At 45.1% G+C, this 14,141-nt stretch overlaps 1 long non-coding RNA gene across 3 annotated transcripts; it reads right to left on the bottom strand.

Moving 5' to 3' along the window:
- Positions 1-4,895: 4,895 nt before the first annotated feature.
- LOC109146151 lies at positions 4,896-14,093 on the bottom strand. 3 transcript variants are annotated; one of them, XR_002047990.3, is made up of 5 exons: positions 11,198-14,093; positions 10,952-11,008; positions 9,632-9,992; positions 8,586-8,742; positions 4,896-8,403 (listed from the first exon to the last, which is right to left on the bottom strand). It is a non-coding gene; the product is annotated as an uncharacterized LOC109146151 (long non-coding RNA). The 3 variants fall into 3 exon arrangements; XR_005604637.1 differs by having other exon boundaries at positions 8,586-9,992; positions 11,198-11,318; positions 13,799-14,093; XR_005604636.1 differs by having other exon boundaries at positions 8,586-9,992.
- Between the last annotated feature and the right edge of the window lie 48 nt (positions 14,094-14,141).

Below are 14,141 nucleotides of genomic sequence, written 5' to 3'. Positions count from 1 at the left end.
AACAGAAAGTAATGTGCAGGATGCAAAATAGTCTTTAAAAAAAATTAAAAAGGGGCACCAGATGGTCACTGAAATGATCCACAACAGGGGAATACGAACGAACATTTCAGGTTCAGTTCTAACACCTTATTAAACATATAAGGATGTGTGTCATAGGAGCAGGCTGCATTCTGGGAGAGCCATGTCAGGCTGAGATTTTGCAAATAATCCATCTCCTCCACAGTCACCGGTGAAGTCACCACCTCAGCGCCCAGCTGTCCTGCTCCTTCCAGCACTACAGTTGAGCATAATCACCCCAATCATTTTTTTTTCCCTGATTAAGCTGACTTCCAGTGCCATTACAGTAAATTACCACAGGCAGGTTTTGTTCGTTCGCTTTTTAACTGCGGACTCATATAACACAGCGTGCAAACCCTAACGAAGGGCATTTGTACGCCAGTGAGGGTCAATACCACAGTTTAACAGAGAGCAGCTTTGTAAAGGGAGAACAAGGCTACTGCAGTGTGCTCTGGGGCTTTACTTCCTATGGCCAGCGCCGGATCTCTGTTCCCTGTTAATGAACAGCTGCTGTTCATTCAGCCGCCGAGGTGGTCCGGTGGGACAGGCCCCTGTGGGACAATTCAGAGGGGACGCACCGCATGCAAAGCCCCTCCGTTTATCTGAACGCTCACCATGAACAATGCCAAGCCATCCACGCGTAACACAAAACTCAGGAAGTCGTACAGTATCCCTTAGGTTTCACGCTTCTTGGTTCAAAGGCAGAGTGGGCAAGAAAAGGGCTCTGACTTTCAGAGAAATGAGCTCTCTTAGAGCCAAGAGGCAGCCATCACAAAAGCTGTGTCCCTTCAGCTGGGGATTCCAGAAGAGCTTTTAGGCTATTATGAGGTCTCCTCATCTGGTAGAACACACGAGAAGTCACTCTTCCATACAGCAACCTAATGTTCAGGTGATTTTCATTCAGTGTCAACAGACCCTTAATTACTTAATAGAAATACATTTCTAGAATTTGAACACTGAAACAAAATTTCAAATGCCAGAAATTTCCACGCTCTCATCCTTGAGCTTCTCTACAGAGGAGCATGCATTTTTCTTTAAGAGGTCACAAGCTAAAGTCTTGGGAGCTGCTATAAGGCACCACACACTGATATAATAGGAAGGAGCCTGGGTACAGTGAGGCACAGCAGAGACTGCCTGGCGTTCACTCTGAAAAACCAGATCCAAGAAAAATCTTTTCCTCTTCACCTTTCTGGAAAGGAACCAAAGTTTATCAAGCTTTGTCTTCCCTGATTTTCTACAAGTTTAAACACCATATAATGCATTTTTTTGAGGAGGTATGAAAATGGTACATTAATTGCGGTCTGCTCTTAAGTGTTTTTCCTAAGCTAAAATAACACAAAGGTCAAAAAAAAAAAAAAAACCAAAAAAACTTCATGCTGAAATAAGAGTCCAGGCACATGCACTAGTTTACTGGAAACCTGCTTAAACACACAGCTTCAATTAAAAGGGTGTAGCTTTTTTTACACAAGCCTCGAGAGACACCCTCGCCTAGGAAAGGTGATGGGGACAGGGGGTTGAAGGCCAGCCCAAGGAAAACCTGGCCATGTGACCACATAACCTTTTTGGCTGTCCTTTCCTTCCCAGCTAGCTGTCCATCCTCTCTGTGAACCTGGCTAAGCACACGTCAAGAGTGAGCCATGCTCCCAGCTGGTGTGCTGCAGCTTCACTGGCCTCATGACAGCCCCAGTCAAACCCCCCTTACCTTTTTTCTCTCTCCCTTGAAAAAGCAAATAAAACCTCCCAAGCCTCTCCAAAGCCATTTGCCAAGCAGAAATGAGGCAGAAACCCCGAACAGAAACATTGCCACAAACTAGGTAATTTACAGGCTCCTGAGAGAGAAATGTGAATACATACATGGTGATTGCTCTATCCCTTTAGTTTCTATTTTCTTGCCTTTTCGTTTTGGCACAAGAAATAGCCGGCATGTGACAGTAAGGTCAGGGTATCTCTGGTTACAGCAGTGCCTAAGAAGCCTTGTTCTAGTAAAACGACACCACGTCCAAGCCACATTATAAAAAAAGCAAAGGAGGCACAGGCATGGGATGCAAAGCACTCCAGACACTAGACTTAAGTGATGTGACCACTGCAACAGGTCCTGCCCAAAAAGCAGAATCTTAGCTCGTGCTGAAGTTGGCATTGCCATGGCAAAACAATTAGGGATAGCTGGAGAGGCAATCCCACTTCTGCAGCTGCTGAGCTCATGCAGCCTGGATCCCTAAGCAGAGCTGATCTCTCCTGCTGTATTGCAGGGTGCTCACATGCCTCATAGACCTCTAGTTTGGGCAGATAATGTGATCAGAACTAGGCAGCACTGCCAATATCAGCCACAGGATAGGGAGAGAGTGAGTAAGATGTCCTTACCCAAGAGTTTGTGAGGCAACCATCCCTCCAGCTCTGCACAGCACTCCTGTCAGTGCAACACAGCAGACAGCTGCTTTGGTTTTTGCAGGTATCTGCACAAGATTTCCCATCCTCAGTGTCCCTCTCTGCCCTTTTCTGTTTTGTTTGAATTCTCAAACTACTGATTTTAACCCGGTTCCAAAGTATCAGTGAAAAAATTCGGTGTAGGTTGGGCGAATGTAGCAGAGACTCCCCAGAAGGTTCATAAACCTTTCACTAAGCTGGCCAGAGCTTCAATTTTCTACCAAAGTGCCTGAAAACAACTTGTCTGCTTTCCCATTTCATCAGGAGGCCATTGCACAGCTCTTACACTGATATTGCAGCGAGGACCTTTTGAAGCTACTGATTGGCATGTCTTTTCTGTTTATTTTCTAATAAAAAAGAATCATATGCACTAAGCTTTCTAAAAAGCAACTGTGCCGGCACTCAGCCACAGAGGCAAGTACTGCAAAAGCCCCTGATGCTTTTACTTAACAATAAATTCAGACAGCTTTGTTTACAAATGGGACTGACCTTTCATTTAACTAACTTTTCAAATAAAATCTGGGAAAATTTATTAGTCCACTGAGTCAAATACATTCTCTGAGCAAGAAACAGGCCTCTGATCCCTTTTACTTACATTCAGACATTTCAAAGCAGTTCAGTAGACATTTTCCAGTTTTCATTTAGTGAAGGCTTATCATGGTTTATACGCTGATCCTGTTCCCATTAAAATTAACCACATCCCCACCAATATCACTAGGAGGAAAAGTCAAAAGGAGTGCTCAAGATTATGTGCTCCTACCAAAAATCTCAGCTTTTTCTTTCACAACTTAGGTTCTCCCTGGACCCACAAATCACATTTCCGTAGTATCACCACAGTAACAAAGTGCAAGGCTTTCTTTACCAAAACCCGTCCAAAAATCCCAATTTACCTTTCCGCCCCATTTTTAATACAAACTTTGAACTATACTTGTGCAAAAAACCAGAAGATGTTGCTTAGAGGTATAATCAAATTAGAACCATCTTCATCAAATCCTATTTGCAATCTTGCAAGTGCTGGGAAGCATTTTATGGCAACTTTTTCCCAGAAGAAGAACTCGAGTGTCTGTAAGTTCCCAGCCCCAAGGAAAGTCTGACTGGCAAGAAGCAGGATGAGCTTTGGCAGTCACGGGGATTACAGCACTGGAGGAGAACATGAATGAGAAAGTTTAATTACTTTTTGTGACAGATTTTAGCAAGGACTTGAACTTCTGTCTCCTACTTCACACTCAGGTGCTCTCCTCTCTTGATTAAGTTAATCACCATTTGTTTTCTCATTTTTCTTCTCACTTTCTACGTCTTTAAACATTGGTCAGGAGAGGAGCAGTCCCAGCCAGTAAACTCACAGAGGCAGGGGCTTCAGGTTGACATCCAGGTTCAGCTGAGCTGTGTCTTGAAGCCAGTTGCCCCCTCACCTCCTGCCCCAGCAGACAGGCTTTTATCTCCTGAAATCTCCCCTCCTCAGGTTTCTCCCACCATCATTTACAAAACTCTGCTTTTGCTTTGATGAAAAATGAAAACCAGACTTGCTAATCCTCACTTTTTCATGAGGAAATCTTCCATCACCATTTCCTGCCAATCCCAATTGTTGCCTTATTAACACGCATGTATTTCAAGGGTACAGTCTGCCTCACCAGGGGTGGAAATTTAGGTAGAATTGCGGAACAAGGACACAACATGCAACACAATGAGGATCTAGACAAGGAGAAGATTTGGGCTATCAAGATTTGTACAAATGTGTTTCTATAGTATAGATGATGATTTCTGCAGAACAGGGAATATTTCAAAAAATGAAATTGTCCTGAAAGGAACAACAAATGGAAAAAGTGCAAAAAGGAGAAGGAGACAAAATTAAGAGATTTGTAAAAGAAAGGGACCTTAAAAATACAATGATGGGGCAGGCTATAGTGAATTTAAATACCAGCCTGCAATAAACTCCATGTAACTTGATCCCTGAGCACAACCCAGCTCTTAGGGAGGTTTCAGCTACACTTTCCAGGCATATCTCTTCGACCTTGTCTCTGTCACATAAACGAACTGAAATGAACATATGTTTTTAAGTTTGTTTCTAAAATAACCAGACCGAAGCAGAAATACTGCACTGCCCACACTAAGTCTCCCCCCACCTTCCTCAGGGGAGAGAGCAGAGAAAAACCATGCGTGTTAGTCATATCAGATGAAGTGCTACAGTGACGAAGATTTATACAAAACAGAGACAAAAAAAGCCTGTCAGGTCCCAGCTGTGGGTGAGCAATGAGCTGTGAGCCCAGGAGGTGACACTGTGCCAAGGCCTGCTCACCTCCAGCCTTGATGGGCTCCCCAAAGCACACATCAGCCCTGCAAGTGTGCAGGAAATCACCCGGCACGCTGCAGGGACATGTCAGCCTTCTGCAACACGCAGAGCTGAGGATGAGCGCCAAGAGCACAGATTGGATTGGGCAGAGGGGGAAGGTATTGCTGCCTCAGCCTCTGCTGCCCTCTCACAGACAGAGGTAGACCACATCCAAGGGATGCTTTTGTCCTTCAGAGGATGCTACAACAGCCCAAGATGTGCCCTGACAGGCTCATATCTAAAGATCAAGGATCCTGGAGTTTTAATCATAGTAACGACTGAAAAGGAATTACCCCTGGTATGAGCAAATGCTAGTGGATGAAGAGATAGGCAGCAGCCCTGAGGAGGACTTCGGAGTACTGGAGGATGAAAGGCTGGGCATGACCCAGCAGTGTGTACTTGCAGCCCAGAAACCCAAGCATATCCTGAGCTCCATCAGAAGATTCCTATTTCTCACATGAATGCAAGTACATCGCTGCCCATGAAAGCAAACTGTGACTGCATCTACATCCACCCATCTCCTTTCTACCCTAGACACGGAGCCCTGCAGATCCTTTTCCTGTCAAGGGCTGCTTGCTCCTTGAAATGTAGGCTGAATGCTCTCCACAGGAAAAAAGGACGTTTTACACCTTACGATAAGGGGAACGGTATACCTGAAATGGAAGCTTGATTTTTAACAAAATTCAAGAATTCAGATGTGGATTTTCTAATAACCAGTATTACACTCACAAAAGGTCTCATTTCTCAGTTTGGAGACTTGAGGGTTTTAAGAAAGGTTTATCTGAAAGACACATCATCAGATTGGTAGGAGAATCCAAACCCTCCTGTCTAAAATGTCGCTTAATGAGGCTTCGATTAAGATTCAAAATACTTCTGTAAATGAAAGAAGATAGGAAAAATGAATTTCTACTTTGGAGCATTTTATTTGTTGTCTGCCCAAAACAGTACTGTGCATAACTAGTTGAATTTCTGTCACAGTATTGGCTCAGCATCAGCAGAGAACATACAGCAATTTACTTCTTAAATGGTTAAAAATTTCAGGATCTAGCACTTCAAAGGCCCTTTGACTACAATGGAAAAAATTTACTTTGTAAAATCTTAGAAAGCTCAAACTGGCAATGTCTCTTTAATTGGCTTTAAAACATTTAATAAAAGTTTTATGACACAATCCTACCCTACAGCCACCATTAATCCCATATGGCTGTGAGAGATACCATGCAGCCTAAGAAAGCTGGAAGAGAACATTTTGTTTTGTTTCCTATCTATTAGTGTTTACTAAACCAATTACAGGAGATTTGACAAATCATCTCAGAAAAAGAAGTTGCTGCAAGCCCCCCTTTCTTGTTATGACAGACAGTCCCATGATTTATTCTGTGTTCTAGCCCCAGCTCTGCCCCAAGAGTTTTCCCAGTCTTATGTAAACAAGGAATTGTTCACTTCTTTCTATTTCCTAATCCCAAACTGGATCACCACCATTTGATTTGCAGAGATGCTACACAATGCCTCGGAGAGAGGAGGTTAACATCATGTTGCCTCATTGTACAAGATGAGAGAAGGCATGGAAAACTGGTAGGGTAGAAGGATGGGACTTTCATAAAAGGTAGATATTTGGGCACAAGCTTGAGTAAACCTAACGATGAAGTTCCAAAGGCAAGGTGGTATGGAAGGTGGTAAGGAAGTGATAGGCTGGTAGAGCTTGGCAGAATATGATGTTTCACCATACATCAGGAGATTTCTCGATCTGCCAATGTACATATGAACATCAGCAGTTCAGTGGCAATTTGGGAAAAGAAAGGCAGAAGATGAAAAAAGTTTTTTTTAGTCTGCAAAGCAGACAAAAGAAATGGCCACTGCAAATTGAGAGCCTACTCAGAGGAAAAGCCTGCCCTGTGGTCTGCTTGCAGCACCTTGGAATGAAATGTGGAATGAAGAGTTGAACACAGCTGTAAATCCCGCCAGCCCTGATAAAAACTCTGCTCATAAAGCACAGGCGCTCAAGTGGGGTTCACATCCTTTGGCAGCACCACTCTGCTCCCACCAACACTGCCCTCCTCCTGGGCTGCCAGCTCCAGGACAAGGACTAACCCACGCAAAGATGAGCTTATCTGGCTTTTTAAAGCACTCTGGCACACATGAAAAAGAATGCAGGTAGGCTAAAATGCATCAATGGGATGTTTTAAAGCCTACTCTTCTAAATTTCTGTTCCTTTGGACACAGAGCATTGCCCACTAGCAAGTGGCACCAGCAAAACCCACAATACCATCTGTTTTTAAAGCATCCACGGGAAATACCTGCAAGAAAAGAAACCAGCAGGAGGTCAGACTTTACCTGTGGGGTTCTCTTTACAAGCTAATAATTTCCTCCTCATGATGTTGGCTCCTGCCCAGGTGAGATGTACCTCAAAGGAAGAGCTTCCCCAGAAGGGCCTTGCAGCTGGAAGTGTTGTGACCAAAGGGGATTGGCCACTTTGGGACTCTCATCTCCAAGCCTGTGTTGCTTTCACCCTTTTGAATAGCAAAAGATATGGAATAGAGACTGCCAGTGCCCACTCCCTGCTATTTTATCTTGCAGCCATTTGACATATGGTGTGCTGTGTAAAAATGATGTGCATTTTTCACACTGTCCCGACTGCAAGGAGATGCTGGTGCAGCCCTGTTGCAATTGGTCACTTGTGTCTGCTTGTTGCTGGAGGCAAGGAAAGAAACAACATGCCAGTGAGGCTCCTAAAGCAGGTAACATGGAAAACAGCTGTTTGTCCAGCGCACAGATGTAAAATGATCATTCATCAGAGCTGAACTAAGAACTGTACAGCCCTGAGATGGGCCCAAGGGAGATGTGTGAGGTTACATATCAAGTAAACATGGGAGTTGGCAGGAATAGTGGTGGTGCACTGAGGTGAACTCCTGACCAAGTTCTGCATTAAAAGGACACAAGAGAAATCTCACATTTTTGGAGCATGCTAAGACCTAGTGATGAGTCTAACTCTGTCCCAAGAGCCTGATTCAAAGTAAGGGACTCTCAGTGAGTCCCTCCCCCTGAATCAGGAGTTAAAAAAACCCCAAACCTCAAACTCTTGAAACATCTTTGTTGCGTGATACAGGCAGTATCCTTCCAGAGTAGCCATCCCTGTTCTGGGTGAAGAAGAGAGGTTACACAGAGGGAGCCACCACCACTGCTCCCTTGGGAGGCAGGAGGGGCTGCGAACACACAATCAGCTCTTCTCGAGCTGCCTCTACTTCCACTGCTTACTCAGCCCTGGGTGCAACACAGAGGGTATCTCCCACCAGTATCAGGTGGATGGTGTGCTGGAAATCATCAAGACAGGGCTTAGATTTGCAGGATGCCAAAGGAAAGGGCTTTGTATTAGACAGGATCAAATAGCAGGCTGGACTAACTGAGGTGAGATATGAGGACACTTACTCAGGGCCAAAGGTTAATGCCTCCCCACATGACAAGGGTCGGTATCTGAGGAATCCAGAGGCCACCATGCAACTACTGACCTTTGGCTGGGGATCTGAGAGGCAGCACTCACCAGCTCCCAGGTCGGGCATGTGCCAGAGCAGAGACAGTCAGGAGCAAAAACTGAGACACTGCTGCTAGAAGAAAGTGATAAATCAGTAAACAGAGTGTCAGGGGAGGAAATAAACTGGCTTCTGGCTCAATTTGCTGCAAGCCCTGCTAACACCAAACTTGAGCATGAAGACAGCGCCCAAAAGAGAGGAAGCTCATGAGGCAGTGCCTATGTAAATGACACTGGTAAAGACTAGAGGATTACCTTTCCGAAGGATTAGGAGGATTACTTTTCAAACTGAGCATCTCTTTCCCTTTCCCAGCAGTTTCTGATCCTCCAAAGGAGCTCGTCATCCTCCACAGGGATTTTCAGCTCATAAGTAGCACTCCCTGGGTGCTAATGGAGCAACTCAGCTCCTGAACTGGACACCAAAAGGAAAAAGGGCACATTAGGGGTTGTACTTCTAGTGCTGTGCCACAGATGTATAAATAGCCTGGCTAATTTGGCTCTCATGTTGTGAGGTTTTGCTTCCTCTACTCTCTGTGTGGCTACTGCTTCTAGTACAGCATCCACCACAGCCTCACTCAGTGACTACGACCTAAACCAGAGGGGGTTAAAGTGCTGAGCAGGCTCTCACTCTTTGTACAGCCACCCGCCCTGGAGGAGCATCCCACAGCACCCAGCACATGGGTTGTGGCAGTGGCATTCCAGGGGATGCCACAGCCCGGGGCTCTGCACCTGTCCCAAGGTGGCATGGGGACAGGGGTGGACCGAGATGGCCACTGAGGCTGGCCTCTGGGGAAGCCCCTGTGCCTCAGTGCAGTGTGAGCACATCTCCACAGCCACGGGAGTGGTGGGAGCATAATCTGGAGCAGCTGCTGGCATTCCTCCTGTACCCCAGGGGCGATCAAAGGCTTGCAGTGGCTTCACTTGTCCAATGCTACTAGAAGCAGTGGAACAGCATCAAGGATACTTAGGAATTTCCCTTTTATCGCAGTTGCAGCCACAGAGCATTTATAGGAAGCAGAAGGGATAAGTGACCCAGCCATCAAGTATTTTCCTAAATCTCTCCACAGGCACAAGTGGTAGGCACATTTTCTCCCTGTCCTCATGCTGTCCTTAGGGATCCAGCAGAAGTGCTGTATCGGTGCTGGAAAAGTCAGGCCAGATGAGGTCTTTGGAGGACAGATACTGCTTTGCAGGACTTACAGTGAAGAGTTTCACTAAAAAGTGTACATATGTCATATTCCCATCACTGCCAAGCTGTAAGTCTTGAAAGTTTGAAAGTAATCTTTCAAAGAAGAACTTACCAAGAACTAATCCTTAGCAGACATAAAAGTTACTGAAATAAAAAGAGAACACATCACTTTAGTGTTTCATTGTTTGCCAAGTAGTTTACACGCACCAGCAGCAGCTAGGGAAAAAAAGGTGCTTGCATAAAAACTACTAAGAATGCCCATTACATCACACTGCCCAACAAAGCCCAGGCTGTTGTCCTGGCAGTGATCAACCTCATTGTGCAACAAACATCACCAAAGGGAAAAGATCACAAATGCTTCCATATGAGGAATCCCTTGGTCACTAAGTGAAGAAGTCACGCAGGCAGTGTAAGGTACCGCTCATCTCATCAGGTGTCCTCGAGAAGTACATTGTGATGATTATTGTGATAATCTGTGTAAATAGAATAAAAAGATGCTACAACATCTTTTTTTAAACCAGAGAAGTGTTCTCCAGTTCAGCTTATATCATTTGTGGCAGAAGTAGCAAGAACTAAAAAAGCAGTCTCACTTCACGTATAGGCCCTCTACTAAGAACTACACAGACCTTATTTCTTAGAGTTTAAAAGTGAAGCTAGAAGTTTTCCTTGATATCTGTTAGTTTATTATAGGTAATGGCAAAATAGAAAATAAATATTAGTCTTGACTCATGCTACCAAAATCTCTAAGCTAAATAGTTGAAAATACATAAGCAGATATTCCACATGCAGGATGGACACATGCTATTTTATGTGAGTTATTAAAGGACTAGGCTGAAAATATGCAGACTTTAAGACCGTGTTTTAAGAAATTTTAACTAAAAACACATGCAGAGTATGCATTCTAGCAGATAATTATACAGAGTGGAGCAGACTCATAGACAAAATAGAAACTATAGCAACATGCGCTTTTTATCTAATAAATAAAGTATTATAAAAGTACTTTCAATTTTCCTTTTTTAAAAAAGCTCATTTTTAGGCACTACACGTCACCCACCTCTAGAATCTCACTAATCTAATCTACAATGTGTAAATGCACCCAGATCAAGATGATTCAGGAGAATACTATTTTTAACATATTCTCTTGTCCGAAACAAGTTAAAAAAAACCCAAAAAAAACAACAGGGGGCAATCCATGAATGTCCAAGAAAACATGAAACATAAATGATGACAGGACCAGTCCTTCTCAATCAATGACTCTTTCTCCTTCCTTCCAAGAACTGGGGAGTCTATATTTAAAAGCCTCACACATTTTCTCCTGTTCCCAGGGTACTCAGCAATTTGAGATAAAATGAGTAAAAGGGTGACCTCTTTACTTTAAAAGATGCCTGATGAGTTTTGCCCAGGTAAGGAGGCCGTTAAGAACTTTCTTTACCTGAGATTTCTGCAAGTTTTTAACAGCAAGAATCCTCAGATGTCTGACCCACTTTTCCTGCAAAAAACTTAGATTTAATTTTTCTTTTTATTTTTTTAATCTACTTTATTTGTGTGGAGATTCGGGGGGGGGGGAACAGAACACATATAAGGTACTGCTTTTGAAATCCCTGCTCTTTACTTAGGTCTGAGATGACTAATGCAATTCTAAAACTCTGCACCATCAAGACATGAATCACAAACCTACCTCAGTTGCTTCTGAAGGTGTTTTTGTGGGATTTAAGAGAGAAGGCAAACTTGTGTTGATAGGATGGCAGCACGCATTACTTGCTAGTCAGGCCAGGCTGAAACTTCATTGTTTTTGTTTCCTAGAGAAAGAACTGAGATCACATCTGCATTTTATAAAAGCTCCTGAATTGTTACTGATCAACAACAACCAGCAGCCAATGCTTTGCCTCTAGAAACTTGCATTGTTTTGCAGTCAGGGTTGCTAGATACCGCGTCCTCGTAAAAAGTCTGGTTAAGTCATTTAAGCTCTGAAATTGAGAAATGCGCTTCCCTGAACAGCTAACAGAAATTATTACTAACAAGTATTGCATGTGACAGGCTCCAGGCTCCATTATTCAGCTTCCTTTGTTCTTTAAAGGATACTCATTATCAACCAAAAACCTGCTAGTATTTATTTCTAGCTCCGATGAAATAAGGTTTTTTTTGAATTAGTAACTCAGATGTAAAGGGGGAAAGAAATGCATTTCCCTATCTGTTTTCTGGGGTTTAATATAAAATCTGCAAAGGCACTGAAACAGTAGGGTAGGGAGCTAGAGCAGCTATGGGACTTTAAAAGTCTCATGTGTTAAAGGTGTTCAGACTATTTGCTGTCAGTTAAGGTGCAGGGTTGGAGGCAAGGACTTGTAAAACCCTCTGCCTTTCTCCAGTTTCTCAGGCAAGCACACTGGCTAGTTTTGTAAGGACCAGTCTAGCAGTGAAGCTGGAAGTGAGGTGACTTTTGCCTGTTACCCTGATGAGTGCTGGGGGCTCGTAGCAGGGCAAGAGTGCCTGGGATGGCTGGCTTGCCCCACAGGTGATGGACATCTTTGCCTGCCTGTTCCTAGAAGCACAAGCCCTTCTCCTGCCTGAGCTCCCCGTTCTGTGAGCTATGGCAAGTCCATCAAACCTTCTTTCACAGTTGTCACTGAAGGCTATCACATATCAGGCTCGTGTACTCCTGCCAGAGAGCCTCCTTGCACTTGCTCTTCTCCCCGGGACGGGCACTGCAGACACAGCCGTGCTTTGCTTAGCTCGGGATCACGCGCAGCTCGGGGCACGCGTTGCTCTCTTGCCAGAGCACGTGAGCAAACTGGATGTGCTCCAAGCCCGAAGCAAATGAGCAAACTGTGCCTTAAAACTCCTCACAAGATGCTGGATTGGGAGGAGTTACAGAAAAACAGGTTGTGGAGTGGACTTGGAGCATAGAAGCTAAGGGATAGGAATCAGCTGCTGGGCAGCAGAGCCTCTTCATGGAATGCTAGTATGGGACAGCAAATAAGGAGGTCTCTGAACATCCTCTGCCACATCAGACTCTTCTCTACTCCCCCCATTTCCATCTCTCTCCATGTGTTTGCTCCTCTGTTGAAAATACAATAGAATGATGGCTACAGCTCAGACATGCAGCTGGCAACGACTTGTCTTCCTACAGGGCGTGCTTAAAGCATGGTTGGCATGGAGAGAGGAGATTGGAGCTTCTCCTGTAGAAAATGGTAATAAGTTACATGGGAACAACAGGGAGGCATGGGGGTGATCCCTGGGTTTCTTCCTCCATGTCACAGGTAAATACCTGCACCTGCAGGTACCCACAGCTTGCAGCAACAAGAGGACAGGGTCTAGCAGGAAGAGCCTGCTCACAGGAACTACAGCCAGGCTGCAGTTTGCTTCAGCTTCCCCCTTTGAGATGGAACCCAGCCACCCTACAGGGAGCTCTTTGCACCGTGCTGTCCAGGTAAAGCACAGGCTCTCAGAAAACCTCCATCACATCCAGTCCACTTTCCAAGGAGCATTTTACACACACCACAGCATCCTACATTTGTCCTGCAGGACATCCTAACTATCTAGAAATTTTTGGGCTGGGATCAAGTTGGCTTGCACTTAGTCCTGAAGTTCTTGGAATGTTCCTAAAGGTGGAAGTGGCAATTTTTCCATCTTCTTAGGAGACCCTTGAAGTAGCTAACCAGTTACACTAAAAGGGTCTCGTGGTAGAGTATTCTCCAAGAAGGTTCCCAGCCCTAGCAGCAACTAACCTTTCCCCAAATGCAAACTAGTGCACACCTGTTGATTTCAAGAACTGCAGAGATAACTTATCACAATGGATCCATTAACCCCTCTTGGAATTGCATAACCTGATGAACTATTACCATGCATAGAAAGCCAAGTAGGGTATTAGAGGAGATAAAATAATCTGCCAGGCAACGACCATTGTTATGGCTGAAGAATAATGTTCCCTGAGGACTTAATTTCGAATTGATCTAGGAAGACATAAAAGACCATGCACTTCCAGATCAAACGGGGAGAACTCAGCATACATACAGGTCACAAAGCAGGTGGCTCAGGACAGGGTACATCTGCACAGAGTGCAGGTACATTCGCAGTGGTGTAAAACCATGGCCCCGAGTGTTTTATGAGGACCAGAAATGGACCGTGTGATGAATTTCATAAAGGACGTTTTCTCCTTCTGAGCTATCAGCATTAAGAAATACATACATTTTTTTCCACAGTGGAGCAGAACCAGACAGTGAGGAACTTTAGCCCATTCACTGTAATTTGGGACTCACACTGAGGCAGAGAAACTACTCACCAGTCTGGGATTTCCTTCCTTCCCTCCTTGCCTCTACAGTAGTGGGTTTCAACCACTGGAAAGGAGAGGTGGAAACTATTCTACACCTCTGTGGAGAAATTTCCAAGACCGGACGCCCCAAACCACGGGAAGCCGCGTGCCCTGCTGACGGCAGCTCCGCGTAGGGCAGCAATACCCCAAGCCGCTGAAGGCGCAGGTCGCCCACGGGCCCACCTTGAGGCTTGCACGGAGCAGCCCTTCGCGTGCGCGCAGCCCCGCCGGAGTCGCCCGCGGGGGTCGCGGCGGGGGCCGTCGCTGCGCGGGGCGGTGCGCGGGGAGCCGGTGGCCGCGGGGCCGGGGCGGG

This window comes from Corvus cornix, chromosome 1A (genome assembly GCF_000738735.6).
Source record: "Corvus cornix cornix isolate S_Up_H32 chromosome 1A, ASM73873v5, whole genome shotgun sequence".
Classification (NCBI taxonomy): domain Eukaryota; kingdom Metazoa; phylum Chordata; class Aves; order Passeriformes; family Corvidae; genus Corvus; species Corvus cornix.
This window is presented reverse-complemented; position numbering and strand designations above follow the sequence as displayed.